The following is a 24,582-nucleotide window of genomic DNA, read 5'->3' as shown; positions in this document are numbered from 1 at the left end:
AAGCCAGTGAGAATGGGTCTGGGAGGGATGACTCTATAGTTAAGAGTATGCATGCACTGCTCTTCCAGAGAATTGGGGTTTGTTTCCCAGCATCTACACCAAGCAGTTCACAACCATCTGTAACTCCAGTTCCAGGGCATCTAAGACCTTTAGCCTCCTCAGGTACCAGCACTCAACTACACAGACTCACACAGATATATGTAATAAAAAATAATAAATATTTTTTATGTCATCAAAAAAGGACAGCCAGAGTCACATCGTGATTCTACTCACAGGGGCCTGAGAGGCAAGACCAGAGCTCAGACTGAGTGGTCCAGCCTTAAGGTGATGGGTTCAGTGTCAGAAGAGGTCCCTGTGGGGGTCACTGATGAAGACTTGGAATGCAAAGGCACCAAACACTTGAAAAAACAAGTCTCTGTGGAGCCTTGGGTGATCCCAGCTGAAAGATGCAAGTTACCTGGGAGAAAAAAAAATGGCCAGGAACTGGCTTCCTACAGATCCACCCCACTGCCTCTAGCATTAGGAACCACAAACCCGTAGCAGAGATTCAACCTTTCGTTAGGCATCATGGCGAATGCTTATAATCTCAGCACTCAATAGCTGTGACAGGAGAATGGCAAGTTTGAGACAAGTTCAATGCCAGCTTGTGTTACATTGAAACTGTCAAAAAGAAGGCAAGAAAGATTAACCTTTAAAAATATGCAGTATGTAATTACAGGCATTTAATACAGCCTTGTTTGGTTTTTTGAGACTATTGCCTTCTGTTGGTGTCTAAAAGACTCTCTGACATGTCAGGTGCTCCTGCTTCCCACACTATGAGAGTCCAAGTTCTGGAATGTCCATCTCGTTTGCCTAGTATAAGGCCAAGTATTGGCTCAGGACACTCCAAAGACCAAGTTCTCAGCACCAGGCAGATTTATTTGCCTTAGTGATACTAAGGGCAGGGAATAAGAAATAAAGACAGGAGATACAGGATGAGAGAGAAGAGGAAGGGAACAAGAGAGAGGGAGAAGGAGGATTTGTCCCAGAGGGGAACAGGACAAAGGAATGCCTGGGGATATAGAGGGGACAAACACAGCCCATAGACAGATGGCAGTTTATAAAGGTACAAGGGGAAACCCTGTGTTAGGAGGAGTATTTAATTTTAAGTGGACATGTTTATTAGACTAGTCAAAGGGGGCTTTTGATTGCTGGACTTTAACACATTGATAGCTGGACCTTGATAGTCAGCCTCGGGAGGAGGAAGTGGCCAAATGAATACAAAAGACCTCAGTGACTAGCTTTAGGGATGGAATTAATAGTTTTTACCAAGGCAGAGGGAATGGGGGAGAAGGGCAAGGCCTGACAGAGCCATGTTTGCCGTGCTAGGGCTGGCAAGAGTCCCTTCACCTAGAGTTGGGTGTTGTCAGTCCCTCAGAAACACACCCATGAGAGTTCTTTCTTAATGGGTAATAGAAGTAATGAAACGAAGAAAAAGGTTTCTATTGAAGGTGAGACACCCACACACACCAGAGTTTAAGAACGCACAACACCATTAGCTCTGTAGGTGTTCAAATCCATAGGAGGAGCCATGTGGTGGCATCTGTAATCCTAGCACTTGGGAAATGGAAATAGGAAGGTCAAAAATTCATCTTTGGATGCACAGAGTTGAAGGCCAGTCTCAGATATACCAGTGTGTACACACACACACACACCACCACCACCACCACCACCACCACCACCACCAAAACCTACATGTGGTCCAGAATCACCAGTAAGAAAGAGTCCATTTAACAGTAATCTCAAATCTATTTCCCATGATAGAGACTCTACCAAGAATGGGCAATGCAAAAATAAATGAGGTTGATGTGGCTGAAAGGTAGAAAAAGAGCTCCTATCACAGGAGAGAGGCAGGAAAGAGGACAGTGGGAAGGAGGGAGAGAGCAAGGGATTGTGAGCATGCCCTTTACAGCATCTTAAACAGCGCACATGGAGAGAAGAGTTCTGCCCACCAGTAGGTGGAACAGCAAAACAGAAGAAAAACCTACAGATGGTGTTGTGCAGCTACTTCCTCAGAGTTGAAACGTTTTCTCCTGGTGAAGGAGGGAGGCTCTTAACATTGGGAAAGTAATGAAAAGTGTGTTTGGCTCCGGAAACCTGCAAAGTCAAAAGGCTCCCAGGCTCCTCTGGGAAGGTGAGCTGCAAACAGTGGCTTCAGGGAGAAGTCTTCAGTGGAGCTGTCTGCATGCTGGGCAGGAAGCTCGAGGGATGCAGCTTTTGGGATTGGCCATCTATGCTGGAGGACTTTTCAGTGCTGAGCTGCCTTTGAGCCACCTATGCCTCTGTATGTAATTCCAATAAATTCTTTGGTTCCCCAAACTTGACTTCATTAAACCATTTCTTTGGTCTGTAATTGATGCTCTATCTGGGGTGTAAACACTTCGTTTCTCCCCTGGAAAAGTAGTAATGCAACAAGTGGGGGCTGGAGAGATGGCTTAACAGGGATGAGCATGGAGGAGTCTTGCAGAAGATTCAACTTCAGTTCCTAGCACCTACACTGGAAAGTTCACAACCACATGTAACTCCAGCTTTAAAGAGTTTGATGCCCTCTTCTGATCTCTGAAGGCACTGCATCCACCTGACATTCCCACACACAGACACACACAGAGACACATAATTTTCTTTAATCTGCAGGGGGAAACAAGTAATATACTAAATAGGTTTTTTAAAGAAATTACATCCATACCAGTCTGTAGTATTTAAAAACACAAATTCATTATCTTCCAGTCACAGATAATTGCCATTTTAATATACATTGGCAAATTATAATATATGTATTTATGGATTATATGTATGTACAGATGGATTGCTGAAGTGATAGATGAATACATATGCAATTAAATCAAGCTAGTTATCATGTCCACCCCAAATTCTCCTCCTCCACTACCTCCTCCTCTTTGGTGAAAATATTTGGAATTATTGTTGGTTTACAGAAAATTCCTCTAGGTTACACCCTACAGCTACCTAACAACAGCTTGTGTCACTGCCAGGTGTATGAAGAGGGACTGCTTGCTACCCTAGCTCTCTCTGTCTTTCTCTCTGTGTTCCCACATGTTCTTGGCCAGCCGGCCTTTCTTCATCTCGTTCTCTCTTCCTCTCTTTCTCTTTCTTTCCTTCTCCCCCGCCCCCTTTCTCTGCTTCTACCCCTTTCCAGGTCTCCCACCTCCCTTTCTCAATAAACTTTCTTTATATTAGGCCCATCATATGGTGTGATTCCTCAGAGGAACACCTTGTCAGGACCTGCCAAGGTAGCCACCTCCACAATTATACTGCATTATAAACACAATCATTATACTTAGGAGTTTAAAACCGTATGTATAATACAGTGCTCTTAACCATCTCTTCATCACTTTTCTTGTTGTAGTGACACCTGAGACCTGACAAAAGTGACTCAAGGGAGAAAAGGGTTTTATTGGCTCACATTTTGAGGTATAGTCCATCTTGGAGGCAGGAGCTTGAGAAGACAGCTGGTCACGTCAAATCAGCATTAAAAAATCAAAGAGAAGTCAATGCTTCTTATTCAGCCCGTTTTCTTCTCCTTTCCCAGTACAAGACCCCAGGGCAGGAAACCACACTTTCAGAGTGGGTCTTCTCTCAGCGGTTAACCTAATCAAGATAATCTCACAGGGACAAGGCCAGAGGTTAACCTAATTAAGATAACACCTCACAGGTAAACCTGGAGGCTTATCTCTGAGGCGATTCTGGATCCTTCCAATGTGACAATCAACCCTACCTGTCAACACAACCATGTTTGTCACACTGTGCAACAGAGCTTGGAAAAGAAAAGCAACTCAACGTATCCCTCTGGTCTGAGGTGAGGCTTTCTATCCTCTGATCCAAATCTCTCCACCCCCACCCCGACTCCATAACAACCATTTTAATCTCTGTTGTTTGAAATTCCACAGATGAGTGGGAACAGGTGGTATTTGTCTTTCCATGCCTGGTTTATTTCACTTAGCATAATCGTTCTCCAGTTTCAACCAGATTGCCAGGAACGACAGAATTTCCTTCCCTTCTGGACTTGGTAGCATTTGAATTGTGCATATACCATTCCTTTGCTTCATTCACCTGCCAGTGAGAACTTAGGTTCTGTAGCCATCACTGGGAATAGCACTGTAAGTGACACAGGAGTGTGGCCATCCTCTGACATGCTAATATCAAACCTTTTGGGTAAATATCCAGAAGTGGGATCCATGGATCATGCCAACTCTTATTTTCAGTTTGCAGAAAATTCTCAATGCTGTTTTCCATAATAGCAGCACTAATTTTCATCAACACCAACAAAGTACCAGTGTTTTGTTTCCTGTGTCCTTGACAACGACGTGTGTGTGTGTGTGTGTGTGTGTGTGTGTGTGTGTGTGTTGATGGAAACTGAACCTGAAGTCTTGGCTAGGCTAAGCAAACATCCTAAGTGTTCCTTCCTCTTAGGTACACCCTCAGTGCTTATCTTTTCATTTGTTTTATTGCTTTTAAATTTGTTTGCATTTTTGCTATTTTGAGACAGGGTCTTCCTAAGGTGCCAGGCTGGCCTTGGGTTCATTCTGTAGCCCAAGGTGGCCATGAGCTTGCAATCTTGCTGCTTCTACCTTCTGAGTGACAGGGATTATAAGGCTAAACCACTAGATCTGACTTTTCTTCTTCTTTTTTATAATTTTGGTTTTTATTATGTATGTGTGCGTGGGGGGTGGGGTATGCACATATGAGAGTAAGTGCCCTAGGAGACCAGAGGTATCAGACTGTTCTGGAACTGGAGGTACAAGTCATAGTGGGTGCTAGGAAATGAACTCAGGTCCTCTGCAAGAAGAGTAAGTGTTCTGAACTGCTGAGCCATCTCTCCTGTCCTGTTCTTTGATAATATCCAGTCTGATAACTGTGAGATGATACCGAACACTGTAGTTTATATTCCTCAAATGTTTAGTGATATTAAGCATGTTTATATACTTCTGTTGACAGTCTGTCTGTCGTTTTGCAGAAATGTTTATTTCAGATCCCCAACCCATTTTATAATCAGATTTTTTTTTCTCCTGTAGAATTGTTTGAGTTCTCTGTATGGCATTATTGGGTAGCCATTTACTTCTAAGATAAAACATCTCATCTTGGAAGGAAGCTTGTTAAAACTTAGATGTCCAAAAGGGAGGTGAAATGTTCTATTCTGCGGGGAAGTTGGTTAAACCACATGAAGTAAATTCAACAGCCTTAGGAAGTCCCTGAAACTAACCAGATTCACTAGGCCCCTCCCCTTCCCAGCATGTATAAGCAGTAAGAGCTGCTGAGAGACACTCAGATAAGAAATTAACCTTTTCCTTCCCTAAGTTACTCTTGGTTACTGCATTTATTATGACATCAGAGTGAAACTCTAACAATTCAGCAGCGTATCAGTTCATCCAGGTCATTTTACTTACTGGTGTAACCTATAGTACTCTTTTAGGAGCCTCTGGATTTCTATGGTGGTTGTAACATGAAGTGGGAATTCCAGGTTTTGTTGGAGACTCAGTTCTGTCATGTGATATTTTTCTGGAAGCTGTCATATGAGAGTATATTTTACTGAGAACAGACAAGTGGTGTTTTTCTGCAGGTTGTCTGGTTAAGGGGCAAGTGATGTTTTGTTAGAGCAGATGCTTGAGAGGCATGTGATGTTTGGAAAGAGTATAAGTAAACCCAGCAAACAGTGGATGACGCTCTTGCATTGGTTCACCTTGCAGCTCTTTACTGGTCATTGTTAGGCTTTGCTGGCACTGGGGTTCACTGACAACCCTGTTGCATTGGTTTGCCTTGCTTTCTTCACTGATGTCATTTCTTTGTAGAGAGAAACGCTGCTTCTTGCCACTTCTGTGGACTTGTGCTGGTGGAGCCTTGTGGTTTCTTCTGGAATAAGCCACTGCTACTGATTTGAATTTGGTGTTTGCTGAGTGGACTCGAATGCTGCTACTGATTTGTGTTAGGTGTTTTGCTAGTGGACTGGACTACTAACAATGAGGATTGAAATTGCCCCAAAGAAGTATTTTTAAACAGGTCTAACACCCGCATTTCCTATTGACCTTTCTTTTCCCCTACCTCTGGTGGATGGTAGGCTAGAAGGGAGGTGGAAGCATTAAAGAACTATGATTAAGGTAGGTTTTGAAAAATCCAAGTCACATCTCTTGTTTCTGATTCACTGAGTCTTCTCTCTTTTCCTTGTAGTTAGTCTAGCTGAGAGCTCCCAGCTTTATCTTTTCAGTCAACCAACTCTTACTTTTACTGGTCTTTTGAGTTGTTTCTGTAGTCTGTATTTCACCCACCTCTGCTCTTCATCATTTCTTCCCCTCCTCTTACCATTGCTTGTTCTGTTTCTGTGTTCTGGAGCCCTGATCCCATTGATTTATCCTCCTCACTCCCTGTAGTACAGGGTATTGCCAGTCCGTGTAGCTGGGTGCTATTTAGATAGAAGGGGCTAGAACACATATTGTCTTCTCCTCATCTCCTCACACGCTGCTTGGCACGCAGTAAGCTCACCAAATACAGTCATTACATACATAATGAATAAAGGATGGAAGTAGTGACTATTTGAAGTTATTTCCAGAAGTTTCCTTAAAGCCAATCATTTTGCCTGCATCCTTTCTGGATTCTGCATGGACCTTCTGGATTGTACATTGAGAGTCTAGTGTTTCTATGATGTCCTAGTCACGTGTGTGTGTGTGTGTGTGTGCGTGTGTGTGTGTGTGTGTGTGTGTGTGTGTGTGTTTGAGTACAGCCACCAAGATGGATAGACTCAACATTTTAGAGTTTGAAAAACAAATATCTCCAAGAATAACAGGTCACCCAATATTTTCTGACTAAATTATATGTTCTTTCCTATAGGACTGTGATATCAAATTCTTGGTAAAGCTATATTCTTTGGGCTGATAGAGAAGTAGCAAAGATTAGAGCTGTGTCTGGAGTCCTGTGACTCCTGGTTCCTGACACGGTCCCCTTAGAACTCCTTCAGCTTCACCTCATTCATTCCCACCTCAAGGGTGTGTTGAAACACACACACACACACACACACACACACACACGTAACTAGGACATCATGGATGCACTAGACTCTCAATGTACAATCCAGAAGATCCATGCACAATCTAGAAAGGATGCAGGCTAGAAAGGTTGGGTGTTATGTAACCATGCACACAGTTCTTGGCAGCCGCAGGGTCTCTGCTGTGTGACCTCAGTTTCTCCATGACCTGCTCTAGCCTCAATCCCCAAAGCAGTCACATTGTTCTTCACAGCTCCTTGGGTTTTCTTTAAGACACCTAACATAAGCCTATGGATCTTTTCTTCTCCGTACTAGCACCCCGGTGGCACAAGCAGATCTGCCTGTCTCCCTGAGGATCATCCTCTCCCAGGACCATGCCCAGGGCTTGGCAAATAGTAGACAGTAAATAAATACTTCCTCAACAGCCCTTGCTACTATTTAGAGGGTATTTTTTGGCAGTCCAAGTAGACATTTCAGGACTGTCTAATGATTTTTGTCATTTAATGACTTTTTTTTTTTTTTTTTTTTTTAAGAAAGCAGGTTATATTTATTTGACTCTGTAATATGCATTTCCCCCTTGCATAGCTGGGATGTCATGAAAATGAGAAAATGTTAAAAAGTAAATTATGGATTAGTGTCTCACTGTTTACTGTGAGGATGAATATATAAAGAAGGATTCTGGGTGTAGTTCAGTGGCAAAGGGATTTCTTAGCACGGTAGTCGAGGTCCTGGGTTTGGTCCCCAGCACACACACTAAGTGAGAGAGACTTAAGAAATAAACATATAGTCGCCATAGCAACTTATCACAAACAGTATGTCTTAGACTTTCATCCAGAGACAACAAAATATGTAACATTTTAGGCTAAACTTCAAGTTGGATTCATGTTTAAAATATGTATAGAATTTATCTCCAAAGCAAGAAAAGCTAAGGCATGTGAGGGCAGCTGCCCTCAGTTCTAAATTCTGAGAACTCAGCTGTGCCCCTTGAAGTCACATCTGCAGCTGAACTCAGTGCCATGGCTATTCCTTTTTTTAGAATCACAACTGACTTTCATTGTTTTATTTTTGAAAGTGGTTTTGAGGTTGGAGTTTTATTAAGAAAAAGTTTCACACAGATTTAAGTGTGGGTGTTAAGAGAGAAAGAGAACTGCTTTTTAAAATATCAAAATTTATTTTGTGTATTTTTCAAGACAGGGTTTCTCTGTGTAGCCTTGGCTGTACTGGAACTCACTCTGTAGACCAGGCTGGACTCATACTCAGAAATCCGCCTGCCTCTGCCTCCCAAGTGCTGGGATTAAAGGCGTGAACCACCATGCCCAGCTTAAAATATTAATGTTTAATTTTGTTGTTGTTGGCAGCTATTTATTTATTTATCTATTTATTGCTGCTAGAGATTACAGGCATCTAGATTATTTGATGCCGGGAATTGAACCTGGGTTTTATGCCTGCCAAGTAAGTTCTTTACCAACTGAGCTACGTCTTCCTGTCCATTTACTTGCTTTTTTTCTTGTTGTTGTTTTTTAAAGGACTGTTTATGTATGTGAGTACACTGTAGCTGTCTTCAGACACACCAGAAGAGGGCATCAGATCCTGTTACAGATGGTTGTAAACCACCATGTGGTTGCTGGGAATTGAACTCAAGGCCTCTGGTCAGTGCTTTTAACCATTGAGCCATCTTTCCAGCCCCTTGTTGTTGAATTTTAAGGCAAGGGCTTTCTGAGTAGCTCAGGCTGGCCTCAGACTTGAGGTTCCCCTGCCTCAACCTCTTTCCCCCCCCCCCCCCCCACTCCAGGCCCCAATGCTGGCATTACAAACGAGCGGGCCAGCACACCTGGCTCACAGCTGACTCTTTTAACAACAACTAACAAAGGATAAAATATAACATTAGTTTGTTATAAATCTAACTTTCTACTCAAAATATTAGTCTAAGAGTCATGTTGATGCGTTGTCAGTTGAAAACAAACACAAAGTAGAGGGAATTTCCTGCAGATTCTGTTAATTAGGCAGTCTCTTAAATGTGACTTTTAGGCAGAGGGACATTTGTCACCGATAGAAAGCCTGAGCTTTTCAGAAGAGAGCAGCTTTGTCTTTAGTCTTTCTTCGTAATGCTGTCTGCAGAATGGATGCAAGGCTGTGCTTGAAGTCCTGGGGTCTGAGTGCCGGCAATCTCTCTTCACACTAGAAGCCAGAGCAAATAGTATTGAATTGCTTTCTTAAAAAAACAAAAAACAACTAACAAAATTACCCATTTATTTTTAATTGTGTGCGTGGGCATGCATGCACATGTTTGTGGACCGCTCATGAAGGCCACAGGTGTTAGATCCCCTTATAGGGGTTGTAATCCACTTGATGTGGGTACTGTGAACTGAACTCTAGTCCTCTGTGAGAACAGTACATGCTCTTAACTGTTGCGCCACCTTTCCAGCCCCAAATCTGAAGTTCTTTTCATAACAACTGTGGGGGGGTTGTACATTTAACTCTCTCTCCAAATATTATTCTGTGACTATTATGTTTCACTGGAAAAGTAACAGCTACTATATGCTTTTAGCCCTTCTTTGGCTAGGTTATGTATGCATTTTTATTTGTTCTTTGATGTACACACTCCTGCGTGTATACAATGTATTCATGCATGTATACAATGAAACATGATCATACCCACCTTCCATTCCCCTGTTAACTCCTCCTGGATCTTCCTCCTAATTCCATGTCCTCTGCTTCTGCATTTTCACTAACTCACTAAGTCCGGTGATCATTGCCTCTGTGTGTGTGTGTGTGTGTGTGTGTGTGTGTGTGTCTGTAATAATACAATGAGAAAGGAGAAACCTAACAGGGGTTAGGTCCCTAGGAGCTCTCAACTTATCTTATTTTCCCCTCCACACCACTGTTTTGGTCCTTATTGATTTTATCCCTTTAAAGAATAATATCCTTTTTATCTCAAGGCTGAGCATGCACCCTAGTAAATGGAGAGATGATTTACTGGGCCTGCTTTTGATTCCTAAGTAGTTATTCTCTTATGTGAAGTGTTTTGCAGGTAGCTAGAGTGCCGTGGTTCACTAGAGATCGTCTGCAGAGTTCAGGCACTTGGCATCGCTCTTGTCTGAGCCAATGTTCCTGGTAGTGCTTTAGCTGCATTGCTGAATACTTAGCATGGAGCAGGGGCCGTGCCTGGAACAGTGCTGGGCTTGGTAACCCCTGGTCCATGTCGAGTCTCTTCTCTGCATCCCACTTTCCTGGATACCGATGTCAGAAGTCAGTTACTTTTGTATTAGTGTAACAAAACCCCTAATAGGGAGAATGAGTGAAAGGGGTCGTGGGGAGGGGATTAACGTTGACTCACAGTTTCAGCCGGTTTTCAGTTCAGAAAGTGAGGGAAACAGCTTAGTTCCTGGTGGTGGTGGTGGTGGTGGTGGTGGGGTAATGTGTGAGAGACAGCAGGCAGAGCAGAAGACAAGAACCAGGGGCCAGGCTCTCACGAGGAAAACCCTATCCTGAAAGACATACTTCTTCTACCTGTGAGGCCTCAGTTCTTAAAGATTCTACAGCTTCCCCAAATAGTACCACTAGGCTGGGAAACAAGGATTCAAGACATGATTCTGTGGGGGTAGATTTCAGACTCAAGGCTTAACAACATATGAGACACCCTAAAAGGCATTTTCATAGCACACTGTGCACACACCTGTGGAGGAACCTATGCAGAACTTAGCTGAGACACTGTCTTGGACACTCTCACTAACCTGCTTCCTAAAAGCAGCATGGGCATCTCTTTGAAAAGGAAATTTCTATTTGGAGTTTATTTAAGAACCAGACTCATTTGCTTGGCTTTAATGTAAACCAAAGAATCATTTGTCAGAACATGTATGTATAAATAATAGGTTATATCTGTAAGTGACGTACTGTGTGCCCCGTACAACAATCAATATTTATCTTCGTTAATACTTTCGAGTGTTACACCGATCTCTCTCTCTCTCTCTCTCTCTCTCTCTCTCTCTCTCTCACTATCTCTTAACATTTATTTGTTTATTTATTGGGAGAAGGCTGTGCTCATGTCACAGCCTGGGTACAGAGGTCAGGCAGAGGTCAATTCCTTCAACCATGTGTGCTCCTGGGATTGACCTCAGGCTGTCAGGCTTTGTATGACAAGTGCTTTTATCTGCTGAGCCATCTCGTCTGCCCAACTGCATCTATCCTAAGGTGAGAAAGCAGGTGCAGGATGGCCTTTCTTCACCCAGCCATCAGGTACTGGAGTTGGCATTTGAGCCCAGATAGTCAGGTTTTCCAGGTCACCACACTGTCTTTCAGTACATGTTTATGTGTATATCTATAAGTATATATACCAAATTAAAAATATATATGCATATACATGGTCTTAGCTTATAATAAGCCTCTAGACAGACAAGTAATCCACCTTCACCATGAGATGTCAAGAGAAGTTTTGATTCAAGATCAATGTTTACATTTATACCACACTTTTCTCTAATATTTTTTGCTTTTCTATGTCTTTTGAAACAAGGTCTCATGGACCCCAGGCTGACCTAGAACCCAGTCTGTAAAAGAAACTGTCCTTGAATTCCTAATCCTCCTGCCTCTATCTTCCAACTGATGGGACTATAGGGGTGTGACACCGTGCCCAGCTCTTGGAATTCTGTAATCCACAAGACAAATGAGTACTATTCTTGTGTTGAAAACCCCACGTTATTAATGGGGTTATTGCAGTCCCGTTTGCACCAGTATGCTTGCCTGATACTTGAACACGGTGGCTGCTTGGGGTGGCTCATTTTCTCTTTTCTTCTGACTTAGTGATCTTTACAAAAGAGCAAGCCATAAAAACTGGTGGAACCACAAAGCATCAGTTCACCAGGAAGCATATCTGGAGGTCTCATTCTTTCCAGAACACTCAGAATGCTTCACAGATGACTTAACCTAAACACACAGTGTTCTTTCTCCTCGGTTTAGTTCTTCTGAAGTCAGATCCGACTTATGGCAGGAAGAAGTGGGCTCCTCTTCCTCTTCCTTATTTTGCTTCAAGATCCTGGATTCCGTGTACTCCTCACTCAGGAAGCAGGCTGACCTGAAGATTATACCATATACTCTGTCTGGGTGGACACTGGAGCCCATGCCCTCTGCTTCCCCAGAAAAGCATCATGTTACAGCCTGATTTCTGCCCAGCTCCATACTTTTGATGTGTGGTGTGCCTCCAGTAGCCAAGCATTGCCTAGGCCACACTTGGGCTTTCTCACCTTCTTGCTCCTTTCTGAGCTTTTTGATCAGTGCAGCTGAGGAGCCTTTCATGTGCTGGGCCATTTGCAGTGTTTGGGGGAAAATCATCTTTTTATACCTTTGATCACTTATAACTCACTTGTCTTTTTCAATGCTTTATAAGCATTTCTTCTTTTGAGACAGATTCAGTCTAGTAATAAATCTAAGCTGTCTCTGAATTCATAATCCTCCTGCCTCATTTTAGCAAATACTGGGATTAAGGTACATGACACTTAACCCAACAGTTATATATATATATATATATATATATATATATATATATATATATATATAATTTATTTTCATTTTGTGTGAGTGTTTTCCTTGAATATATGTCTGCGTACCACGGTATGCCTGCTGCAGTGACGGGCAATAGATCAGATCCCCTGGAACTCCAGTTAGAGATGGCTATAAATTGCTATGAGGGAGCTAGGAACCGAAGCTTGGTCCTCTGGAAGAGCAACCAGTGCTGTTAACCTCTGATCCATCTTTCCAATCTCCAAGACAGGGTCTTATGCATCCCAGGCTGACCTTGAATTTACTATTTAGGGGAGTGTATGCGACCTTCAACTTTTGATCATCCCACCTCCATCTTCCTTGAATCCCCCTTCCTCCATCTCTTGAGTGCGGGCTTGAGCCACCACATCTCCATTTACTTGGTGCTGAGGATGGGACCCAGGGCTTTGTGCATGTTAGGCAAGCACTCTACCAACTGAGCTATAACCCCAGGCCATGTTCTTTCTTGTTCTCCCTCTCCCTCTTTCTGATATGGTTTAGACGTGAGCCATTTGGAGTAGCAGCAATACAAATAGCTAATATTTAGTGATGGCTACATTGTGCTAGGCATGCTGCTGAGGCTTGTGCTCTGTATTTAATTTTCATACTCATGTAGGCAAGTGACTCACACAGATGCCTAGAGATCTCAGCACAGCAGGCTGGCTCCTGACATGCCCTCCAGTCTAGATGCTATTGTCCCCTCCCTCCAACCAGGTAAGTCACCTGCACCTGCAGGAGACTGCTTCTTTTAAGGTCTACAGCTACATGTGAGGAGTAATTGTGCTCGTTTCTATGTTTGAAGAGAATATGAAGTTCCACCCTCTGAGGTTGGACCCGTATGTCTACCTGAATCCGCCAGGACTTTAAAAAACAAAACCACAACCGGAGGCTCCCAGACCAAGTGCAAGGGTTGAGGAGAAGGGGAGCATAAAGAATTTGGGAGATAGAAAATTGACACACACACCCCCCATGTGATTTTGCTGAATATGATAATCTGTGTAAACGTCTGAAGTCACTTTGAAAATAAGAACGGTATCTGTCGCCGGCGATGATAGTGAGGATGGACTCAAAGGGCTGCTGGATTTGGATCTGTGACAACATTGAAGACATGATTGCTACTGGTTCCAAGTGGCAGCCTTCATTCTCTGTCCTCACCACCACCGCGGTCAAAGGCTGGTTCGACCTCACTGAGGCAATCAACCCTACAGGCCTCTGTCTGCTCTCGTGAGATGACTCATGAGGAGAGCAGCCAAGCTTGGGCTCTTGCTCCGTTGCTTCCCAGTGTGTTCATTCACTGAGCTCGCACGGAGAGGCTGCTTCTGTGTGAGTCTGGGCAAAGGAAGTGTAAATATGCTGACTTGTATTCAGTTGGATTCTGCCTAGCGGGCAGCTCTCATCCCCTTGTAGTTGTTCCCTATGCTGAGTTTTTTTTTTTTTTTTTTTTTTTCTCCGTCTTACTGCTTACCACTTCCGGGGGACCGAAAGCTCCCCCAAAACTGAGTACCGGAGGTCTTCATCATTTTTGTTCATCTCTGGGTCCAGGGTTAAAGACACCCGAGGGCCCAACCCCGCTCTCTTAACTGGAGCTGTAACGGAAGGAGACAAGGAGGAGTGTTGGCGGGAATCGCGCCGGAGCAGTGGAGGCGCCAGTCAGCCAAGCCGCTTCTCTTCAAGTAAATCAGCCGCTCAGTTGGCCCCGCCCCTCCAGGACGCCCCGCCCCTTCAACCAGACCCCGCCTTTGCTAAGAACTGCCCTCCCTAGCTCCGGGCACAGACCCTACTCGCTCCAACCTCACATTGGCCATGCCCCTTTGAATACTCCCCGCCCATTTTTGTCCCAGTATTGTCTAGGCCACGCCTTTTCACCAGAGACTCCGCCTTGAGAGTGCGATTCCTCCCCGGGTCCCTGAGCTCCAGCCTGAGCTTCACCCCGCCTCTCTCGCGCTCCGCCCCCAGTTTTGGCTCCGCCCCTCCCGCGGTCTTTGCTTGCGCTCCGCCCTCCTCGAGCCCGCTGTTTGCGCCCCGGCCCCGCCCGCGCTCGCGCCCCGCCCCGGCCCAGACCACCTCTGCGCCCGCCGGCGGGGGCCGAGCGCTCTGGGCTGTCGCGGCGTCTGAGCACCTCACCACCTCCGCTGCCTCGATCGCTGCGGCCGTGGTTCCGAGAGCCGCACGCGCCCCGGGCCGGGTGAGCCCCACAGGACCGGGGAACCGCAGGACCCGTGGGGCGCCATGCGAGCCAGGTAGGAGCCCGGGGCCGGACGGCGCACCCTAACCCCTCGCGCGCTGTGGCTTCGGGCAGCATCCCTGGCTCAGGGGTGCGCCTAGCCTGGAGCAGCTCCTAGCCCCTTGAGCTCCCGGTGCCCTGCCCTCGGTGGTCAGGGCCCGACCCAGCCTGCGGATCGTGGTCGCTAGGGCCTGGGGCTCCGGGAGGGTGGAGAGGGGTCGCGGCGCCACCCGCGCGGTTCTGGGGAGGAGCGAGGAGAGCGCGGCTCCGGGTTAAACTTGGTGACAATGCACATTTCAACTTCTTCGGAGAGCCCTCCTGGAGAATGAAATTGAAAACTCTGTCTTGGTGATCGAGTGACCGAGCAGCCCCGAGGTGACAGCGCCGGGTTTGCGGGTGGGAGCGGTTAGTATAGAGGAGCGTTGTTCTGCAAGTGCTGTTTACCGGGAAGCCGCCCTGCGCCGCCCAGTGTGTCTTGTTAGAGGGTTTGGGGGCCAGGAGGCTCTCAGCTGGGATCTGGCGTTGTAGTGTGCGGGTTTGGGGGGCTTGGCGGCGCGGACTGTGGGGCTGGCTGGCGCTGGCCCTTCTCGGGTGTGGGGCGCCTGCAGATGCCGCGCGGGAGGAGCGGTGGGGAGCTGGCTGGCCGCTCTGCGTGCGCAGAAGGTTGTGGAGCCTCGTGGATCTGTGAGATTTGAAAGGGAACACCACGCTGGGCTTTATTCGTGTTTATTCTTCCCTTGTTAGTGCAGCAGATTGGTGTTCTGTGATTTAGCAGCAGAAATAAAGTTCGTACAACTTTTGCTCTGATTATAATAGCATTGAGTGTCCAGAGCGGAAATAAACAACACAAGAGATGTACGCCGATCCCACAATCGTTGGGGGTGGAGTGTGGGTGTGTGTGTGGGGGGCTGTCACAGCCTTGTAGATTTAATCATTGAATTACACCTGGCGCCGACTTGCCTAACCCTGAGAAAACCCTTGCATGAAACCGTCCACTCTCCACCTTTCTGATTGTCTTGTGTCCAAAGTTTGGATTTTTTGACCTGCCTTACCACAAAGGCTGTTTCTGATAGCGGTGAGTACCCTTTTGATGTACTGGGGTTTCCCATGAGATGGTGGGTACAGATGGAGAGAAGGGGGGACACGGTACCTCAGCCCAGTCCGTGGTTTTGGTGCTGAGTCTTGTAAAAATGACAGTAATGACTCTCAATCTGCTTCCTAGGCCACTATAAAAATTAATGGGTGGTTTGCAGAGCGTTTTTGGCATCCTTAGGTGGACAGCGGCTGTATTTCAATGTGCTGGGAGCATTTAGCTGTTACACGGTGTCATCTAGGTAGCTAGGTAAAACAAGCTACGTAGAGCTTGGCTACCCTACCCAGGAATCAATATCTAGGCAGCCCCCCCCCCCCCCCCCCCCCCCCGATCCCAGAGCACACTCCTATTCTCTTCTTGGTGCAGGCCAAGTCCTTCAAAGTGAGAAGCTTGCAAGTAGCTGTTCTTCTCAAGGATTCTTCCGGCAGCATCTTTTGGACTTGGGGTTTGGGGGTGTCCTAAAGTGGGGGGGTATTGGTGCCTGGTACATGCAAAGCTGTAGAGTGTCCTGTGAATGCCTGCCCAGGTCACCCTCCAAGAGAGAACAGTTGGTCCCGGGAGGACACACGAAGTGAACAACCTGGTTTCCCAGCGATTTGCTTTATGTCTCACGTGTTTACCGAGTGAACAATGACCGGCTCCGAGGCCGGCTGCAGAAATGCCAGCAAGGCCTCTGTGGACTTTCCTTTTTTTTCCTGTTGTCCCCAGGTCCTGGCATCAGGCTTTAATGTTCTTAAAGAACAATTAATAGGGACCCAGACAGAGAGGTGAGGCACAGGCTGCCTTTTGTCCTCATCCTGTCTCCCCGCTGAGAGCCAGGCTGGAAGATTTTCTTCATTTACTGGTGACCCTTTGATAGTTTTGTTTCTTAATTGTTACTCCCACCAGCACTGTTGATGTGGCCTGGGTCTGGTTGCAGATGTGATCTCAGACAGGGCCTTGGAAAGGTCCAGAAAGCTGGCTGGATACATTGTTGATGAGGCACCCTTCACTCTGGTTGTTAACAGAAGTTGTGCTGCTAATTTTCTGGGTGGAGGTAGAAGGGACTGGGGGTGGGAGGGGTCTTCCTAGAATTTCTCCTTTGCTGTTTGCTAATCCAGTAGCAGGCAGGAATTATTCCCCTCTGGGCTGTTTGCATAGACTTTCTTTCTATTCTAATATTGGTTCTAGTCTGATAATGAGATGAGAGAATGAGTGATGAATGGGGTTTATACCCTCGATTCCTGGGAGGCCTCTTGGGTTTGAGTCTTCTGTTCCCAGCCAATTAAGAGCCTTTGGCTCTCTGACACTGAATGGTGTGTGTGTGTGTGTGTGTGTGTGTCTCCCGCCTGTGTGCCTCCTGGGGGCCATTGGTGTCTCTCTGAGAGCCCTTGACCTGAAGGAAGCCAGAGCCACTGTGTTCCTAACTTGCAATCTTGGCTCTGGACACAGCATCTTAATTCCCAGTTGGAATTGTATTCAGTAAGTGGACAGCTTTGTGGCTTCCTATGGCTTTGTTATTTTCAGTGTTGACACCTGTGTGGGATTGTGTTACCATCTTTCTCCCGAGACTTGGAATCAGGTCCCTGGGACATTTCCCAGGGCCCTAGAGATAAAGCACCAAGATTTCTTTGTCCCAAGGTTACTATCTGACGACCAGGAAAGGAGATAACCAGCAGATAGCTGTGTTAACCACCAGTGCACTGGCTGATACATTTGTCACCCCATTTCCAGCTCAGCTTCTAGTGGCTCAGTCTAGGTCCTGGCTTTAGAAAAACTTTGCACAACACAAGCTCTACAACTTCCCTTCTTTGGAGAAGTGACAGGAAAATTATTGACCAAACCCCAAGACACCCAGGGAACAATGCATCTACATTCAGTGTCCTCCAAGAAGCCTTGGCCAGCTACTCAGTAGGCCCCAGGGCATCTGCATTGCATAACTCCACACCCCAGGCATGGAGGCCAGCTCGTGGGAGAAATGTGAGTCTCCAGAGGGCAGAGATTGCATAGTGCTTCAGAAAGGAAGGCGCTGTGGCTGAGTTTTAAGGAGGGAGAGGTGACCATCAGCTCTTAACAGTTAGGAAAGCAACTCAGTAGCTTCAGGAAGTTCCTGAAACTGACCAGACACTATGTCTTTCCAGAATAAGCAATACAAGCTGAGAGTCACTCTCAGGCTAGCTAAGCTGCAAAGAGGACTCTCAGATCAGACCTGGAAAAAGCAGAAACCATCCTAGCTGCCCAGAAGAGGTAGAGACAAACTGAATTACTTAGAAAGGACACTCTCCAACCTGTTGAGCTGCCTGCAGGCTGTGCAGTGTATCCTGGGTTCCCAGCTCTTGTGAACTGTCACCCATGCTGGAGTAGACTTTGGTGACTCAACTGTCTTGAGTCATTTCAGCTCTGGTAAGTAAGCCCGATAAAACTCATTGGTTCATCAATTTGGATTTTCAGTGGTGGCATTCATACTTTGGTCTGGCATGGGCTCTCCTTCTGGGGTGTATAGTGTCTCCCCAGGACAAGCCTTGTCACACAACAACATCACTCCAGTGACACTTTCTGTGTCTTTTTGGAATCTTCAGGGAGCCTGCACAGATACTCTTGCTGACAGGAAAGCTGGCAGAATTTTGCTTGGTCTTCCACCTCAGTAGGGTGATGCATGCTTGATGCAGGGTTTGAACCTGGATCAATGCATTCCAGAGCCTCCCCCACATCCATCCCTTCTCACAGAGTGCTGAAATTAAAGAAGCAAACACTCCCAGTCATGCATTTGGGGAGTGTTAAGAAACAGGCATGGAAATAGCTGGGTGCCGTCTTTCTTACACTATTATAAACTAGCGAACGCTCTGAAGGTGATGAAGCCTTCTCGGCCTCATGGAAGGCAGCCAGTTGTGCACCTTCCCTCCCACGGCGGACGTCTTCACCCTACCTGTCTGCAGGGCAGAGCTTGATGTATCTGGAAGATCTGAGGTTCTGCAGCTGCAAGAAGGCTGCCGGAATTGACGGAGAAGCCTGCCCCTGTACCACCGAGAGAGGTGTTCTGGGTTGATGACATCACAAGAGTTAAGATTATAGGAAGGCTCTTAAGTAAACATAAGATAAGGATTCCACCTTCTTCTTTACATTCAAATAAATGACACACTAACAAGATTATTCTTATCTGCTCAGTGGCAGCCTGTCCCAGGAGAACTTTGTGGATGGGTGCCTGTTAGCTCAACTCTTCTGAGCCTATTGAACAACAACAACAACAACAACAACAACAACAAACCCACAATCCTTTCTTTCAGAGAATTTTACAGGTCCAAATTCGTTTTAGTTTTCTCTTGGCCATCATGAAGATCCCAGAACGTGACTGAAATCTGAGGCCTGTTTGCCCAGCCTCTGGTGTAGGAGGCTAGGTGCCAGGTGTGTGCTGGGAACCTGCTCCAGGGAAGAAAAACAAAGAGCCTGGGTGGCAGCCTCTGCCAATGTCTGTGGTGTAAACACTCCCACCCGGGCAGATTTTTAAGCTCCCAGTGTGGGCTGGCAAAATTCCTACACGTTTAACCATATTCAGGAGCCAGCAAAAAAAAAAAAAAAAAAAAAAAAAATAGTTTCAGATCATCTTGCATGTGCTGATGTGCTGAGCCCCTTCACCAAACCCTTCAGTGAGGTGACGAATTGCTTAGCTTAGGCAGGGTCTTCCTGGATGCAAATGTTGCAGAGGTTTTTGGGGGACACTGAGCAACCTAGTTTGAGCAGCAAGGGAGCTTCAAAACTCAGACTGATTTAAAATCACTAGGGACCTTAAAAATGTACTTTCTGCTCCCACCGGTAGGAATCTCTCTGGGTGTGGGCCTCCAGGTCTATAGAGGTAGGGAATGTGTGTGTGTGTGTGTGTGTGTGTGTGTGTGTCTGTGTGTCTGTGTGTCTGTGTGTGTGTTGTACCGGTGGAGGCCAGATCAATCTTAACTGTCACGCTAAGGAGCTACCTAACCTCTTTTTAATTTTGCCTGCCTGTATGCACCACATTGAGTGCCTAGATCCCGAGGAAGTCATAAGAGGGTATCTGATCTTCTGAAACTGGCATTATAGGTGTCAATACCATTTGGGGGCCGGGAACCAAACCTAGGTCCTCTGCAAGAGTGACAGGTGCTTTTAACACTGAGCCATCTCTCCAGTTCTCCTCTACTTTGCTTTAAAAACAAGGTCTCTCACTGGCCTCAGAACGAGTTATGCTGGACTGGTTGGCCAGTGAGTCCCTAGCCCTGAGATTTCAGACATGCACCACCATGCCAGCTTTTTGAAGTAGGCAGTGGGAGATTGATTTCAGGTCCTCCTGTTTTCTAAGGCAAGCACGTTACCTAGCAAGCTGTCCCCCCAGCCCGTCTGTAACCCAGAAGTGCTGAGGTGATGCTCACAGGAACCCAGGCTTCAGTACCACTGATGTATACAATGAGGGATTTGTGTGAGAAGACAATTGTACAGGTAGCTTGGGGTGAAGCATGGCCAAAATCTTGAATTCTAAGGTGTGTGTGTGTGTGTGTGTGTGTGTGTGTGTGTGTTGGTGGGCGGTGGTGTTTCCACTGGTGTAGAAGATTATCCAGGGAAGTGCTGTGTTTTTGGGAGGGGCAAGCAGAGACCAATTTTCCCAACTGCCTTCTGGAGTCTTGTGTGGCTTTTTTTTATCACAGGATAATGGTAAGTCCTCCTTGCTGGATCTTGGTTGCTTCTTCTGGTTTGGAAGAAGACTGGGTAAAGGGATTTGGTCCTCGGGTGTGTGTGATGAGGTGATCTTGCATGTTAAAGCAGAGGTAAGAAGGTCCAGCAGCCTTCCGAGGAACCATCCAGGTAAAAGAGGGCAAGGGTCCAGGGCTCTATCAAGGGAATGTTTGAAAGCATGGGGCTTAGCACACGTATAAGGGGTGCTTATATTTTCTCCACCGTGATTAGCAAAAAGATAATTTTAAAGCCTAAGAATGCTCGTCAACAGCATTCAATACGTGGGAGAGAAGTGTCCTTCAACTGTTAGCCATGGTTAGCAATACATCTTCAGCCCCAGCCAGCTACGGTTAGCAGGCCTGGTTTGGAAGAGGCATTGGAATCTCCTCTGTGTAATATTGGAGGAGACCCCAGGTCACAGGCAGGGGACGAGAAGGACCACAGGAAAGGGGACAGGCCTGGGCTCTTCTTTACTTTGTGGGCTCTGGAGACTCACTGTGAAGCTGCCACCTCGGGTCACCCGTGAAGGTGGGTAGGAAGGCTAAGGGATGCAGAAGTAGGTGGCCTCAGGTTAGTAAAGGGAGCTGAGACCCCTAGGATGAAGGCCTGGAGGCTTGTGGGCCTGAAGGAGCTGTGCAGTTAAGACGTCTGAGGGTGGGGGGTGGGAAGCCTCTAGGACAACGGAGAAGAATTTTGAGTAGTAACAGAAGCAGATCCATCACTTGAGAGGTAAGCAGATAGACAGGGTGGCAGGAGCCAAGATGCTCTCAGATATTCAGGGGCTGACATCATATGGGCAGTAGGATTGAAGGTCCCAGGGAAGGAGGGAAAGATATTCTTTAGGGTTAGCAGGTTAAGAACAGCCTGCAAGTACCTGCCCAAGTGTTATATCTGCAGCTCTTTGCAAGCCTTTGTGAGGGCTGGGGGGGGGGGGGTGTTCTAAAGACAAGCCTCATGGGGTACCTCCATCTCTGAAACAGAGCTCCCCTGGTTTCCCAAGGTCAAGAGCTGCCCTGTGCCATTTATCTGTCTGTTCAGTGTCCTTTTGCCTTTACCGCCCCCCCCCCCCCCGTGTGTGTGTGTGTGTGTGTGTGTGTGTGTGTGTGTTGGTGGTGGTGGTGGGGTTAACCTACCTGTTTGTGTGTGTGTGGGGGTTAACCTACCTGTTTGTGTGTGGGGGGGTTTAACCTACCTCTGTGTGTGTGTGTGTGCGTGTGTGCGTATAAAACATTCCTGTGTGGATGCACATCTCTATACAGGTGACCATGCATGTGTATGCATGTGTATGTAGAAGCCAGAGGACAGCTTTGGCAATCATTTCTCAGACACTATCTACTTGGTTTTACTTTATGAGACATTCTCTCTGACCTGCAGCTTAGCAGTAAGCTCCAGTTGTTGGTCGGTCAGTCTGTCTGTCTGTCTTTGAGTCCCCAGTACTGTGATTATGACACACTGCTCTTACTTTTATTAGGTGCTGGGCATTGGACTTAGTTCCTTTACTGACTGACCTCCCCTCTCTGTTATATCTTACACTCTATGCATCTTCTGTGCACAGTGGGGTGCACTGGCCAAGGGAACCACAGTGGTGACTCTGGCCTGCATACAGTGACAAGCCTAACTTTCTCTTCTAAGGTATCTTGGCACTCTAAAACTTAGAATATATGACCAGAGTAGTTTCTGGCTTTAGTATTCTGGCTTATGAATAACAATCAGCTTACTTACAAATGCTGTCAAGTAGCCATTACAGAGTTGAATGCAATGTAATTTTTAATTCAGGCAGATACACCCTGACTTTGTTTACCGGTGTTACATTATCACCCTTTGTAAAGGGGCTTGAATGTTCAATAGGATACAGAGTTATCTGTGGAATATCCTAAAAAAGAAAAATTAAGTGCATTTAAGTGTTTGAAATTCACCAAGAATCATGGCTCTGACAGATAGCAATGTCAAAGTTTGCATGTAGCCCATGCATAAATGGAAAATTGGGGTACTATGTAATGATCTACTAGAAAACAATTCATGAGTGCCTATGTATCACCTATGAAATATTAACGTATCGTGCTGGCCCACGGCAGCCTGTGTCCTGGGCAGCCCGGCGGCACTTAGTGAGCAGAGCCCAGCCACAGAGTCCTGGCTGCTACAGTTTGCTGTTAGCTTCATTCCTCTCCAGACATTCTATCGCAAAACTTGTGCTTCATTTCAGAAATCTGTCCCTAAAGCCTTTCAAAGAGCAGTTCTATTCCTGGCAGGTACAGGGAAGCCATTGAATAGCTCACCTTTTAAGGGTTGGGGCCAGGAAATGGCATTTGAATTTGGTACCTCTCCAAGGCCATAGCGGAGATAAGACGTCAGGAGCCATTGCATCCGCCAGCAGCCGCTGCAGATCGTTACCTGCACATTGAGTTTGGCTTATGTTTTTATCAGAAGTAGTAGGATAGAGGCAAAGGACGTGTCACAGTTTGCAGACACACACACACACACACACACCACACCACACCACACTGTTTTTTAACATAAGCTTTTCTGTGGTTTCAGATTCTTCCTGACTTTATTGGGCTTTTCCCTCTAGCGGGCATTGCGACATGTCTGTAAGTAGCTGTTTCTTTGTGGTCAGTCAAATCTGAAACAGGCTAGTTTGCATAACCCGAAGTCATCCAGGAAGATCCTGGCTGGGAATTAAGTAACTGAATGCCTATCAGGTTCTCCTAGCACCACGATTCATTTGTACCAGGCCGTTGTGGCGAACAATAGCTGAAAGAAGACTTTGGTGAGCTAGAATTTGAGAAGTTCCTTTTCCCCAGGGCCTCTACAGTGGCCTTTTGCTGGGCCAGTTTCGAGTCACAGTGCAGCCGAACCTGGGCTTCCCCGTTCGTTCCTTTTGAAGTTGGGTCTGTAAGTGGTGACCTCAGGGCCGATCTCTTGCTGTTGGGATTTTCAAAGGAGATCACGAGGAGAAGTGTCCACACCCTGTGTGAGGTGGATTTTGGATTCTTTCTGACTTGGGGCCTCTTAATGAGTCTTACGTGCAACTGGAGCTTGTTCTTAAATATTGAGTAAATGGCGCGTTTTGTGGTCAGGGCAGTGACCTGATGAAGGCGTGACCTGGTCAGGATGTCTCATCATCAGAACAGAGTGCTGGGTTTGGATTCTTTGGACATTCCCACTGACCTTTAAAGAGCAAGTGTGTTTACCTTGCTCTTTGTTCAAGGTCCTGGGAGGAGGAGGAAGAGGACGGGGATAAGGAAGGGGAAGAAGAGAGATGAGATACTGCAGTTTGTGCTCCAGGACCTGGACTTAGGTTGGTCTGCTCTGCCTGACAACAAAGAAGTACCCTAGGAAGGTGGGAAGCAGCTTGCTAGAGGATTCTGTGCCTTGCTTGGCTTGGGGTTGGGAAGCACGTTGCCACCACAGTGAGTACTTTATAGATGCATGAGTTGTTGACAAAACAGATGCTTTTTCTTTTCTAAAAATTATCAACACCCCCCCAACCAAAATCTGTTTCTGCATTGAATTCCTATTATTATTCAATAACTACATGTTCCTTTTAGAACGAAAGAGAATGTCAAAGAGGAGGAAGTTCACATCATCAGTGGTCCACACACTGATGATGGAACCATTCACATTTTTTATGTGAATATAGAGATTTGAGAGTACAGCATGGTGCTTCTGGTTACAGGGATCTTTTTTGAACAAATACTTTTTTTTTTTAAGCTGCTTGTATGAAATTGATGTTTTCAGGTTGATATTATAGGAGTTGCATTCTTTTTTGTTTGTTTGTTTTGTTTTGTTTTTTGTTTTGTTTTGTTTTTTTGAGACAGGGTTTCTCTGTGTAGTCCTGGCTGTCCGGGAACTCACTCTGTAGACCAGGCTGGCCTCGAACTCAGAAATCCACCTGCCTCTGCCTCCCAAGTGCTGGGATTAAAGGCATGTGCCGCCACCACTGCCCGGCAGGAGTTGCATTCCTGCTTTTGACGCCAGGTTTGTGTTGAGGTTTGTCATGTACATTTTGTATTTATTGAGACAGGG

The 24,582-nt window shown here is 46.2% G+C and overlaps 1 protein-coding gene across 2 annotated transcripts in view; it reads left to right on the top strand.

Moving 5' to 3' along the window:
* The first annotated feature begins 14,585 nt into the window (after nt 1-14,585).
* The window catches only part of Sh3bp4 (SH3 domain binding protein 4), an 81,154-nt gene continuing 71,157 nt past the window's right edge, over nt 14,586-24,582 (top strand). For both annotated transcript variants that reach the window (XM_034521504.2, XM_034521502.2), the window contains exon 1: nt 14,586-14,802. The gene's annotated coding sequence lies outside the window, so the exon portion shown is untranslated. The remainder of the gene's footprint in view (nt 14,803-24,582) is intronic.

The sequence above is a fragment of the Arvicanthis niloticus genome, chromosome 17, assembly GCF_011762505.2.
Source record: "Arvicanthis niloticus isolate mArvNil1 chromosome 17, mArvNil1.pat.X, whole genome shotgun sequence".
In the NCBI taxonomy this organism is placed as follows: Eukaryota; Metazoa; Chordata; class Mammalia; order Rodentia; family Muridae; genus Arvicanthis; species Arvicanthis niloticus.
This window is presented reverse-complemented; position numbering and strand designations above follow the sequence as displayed.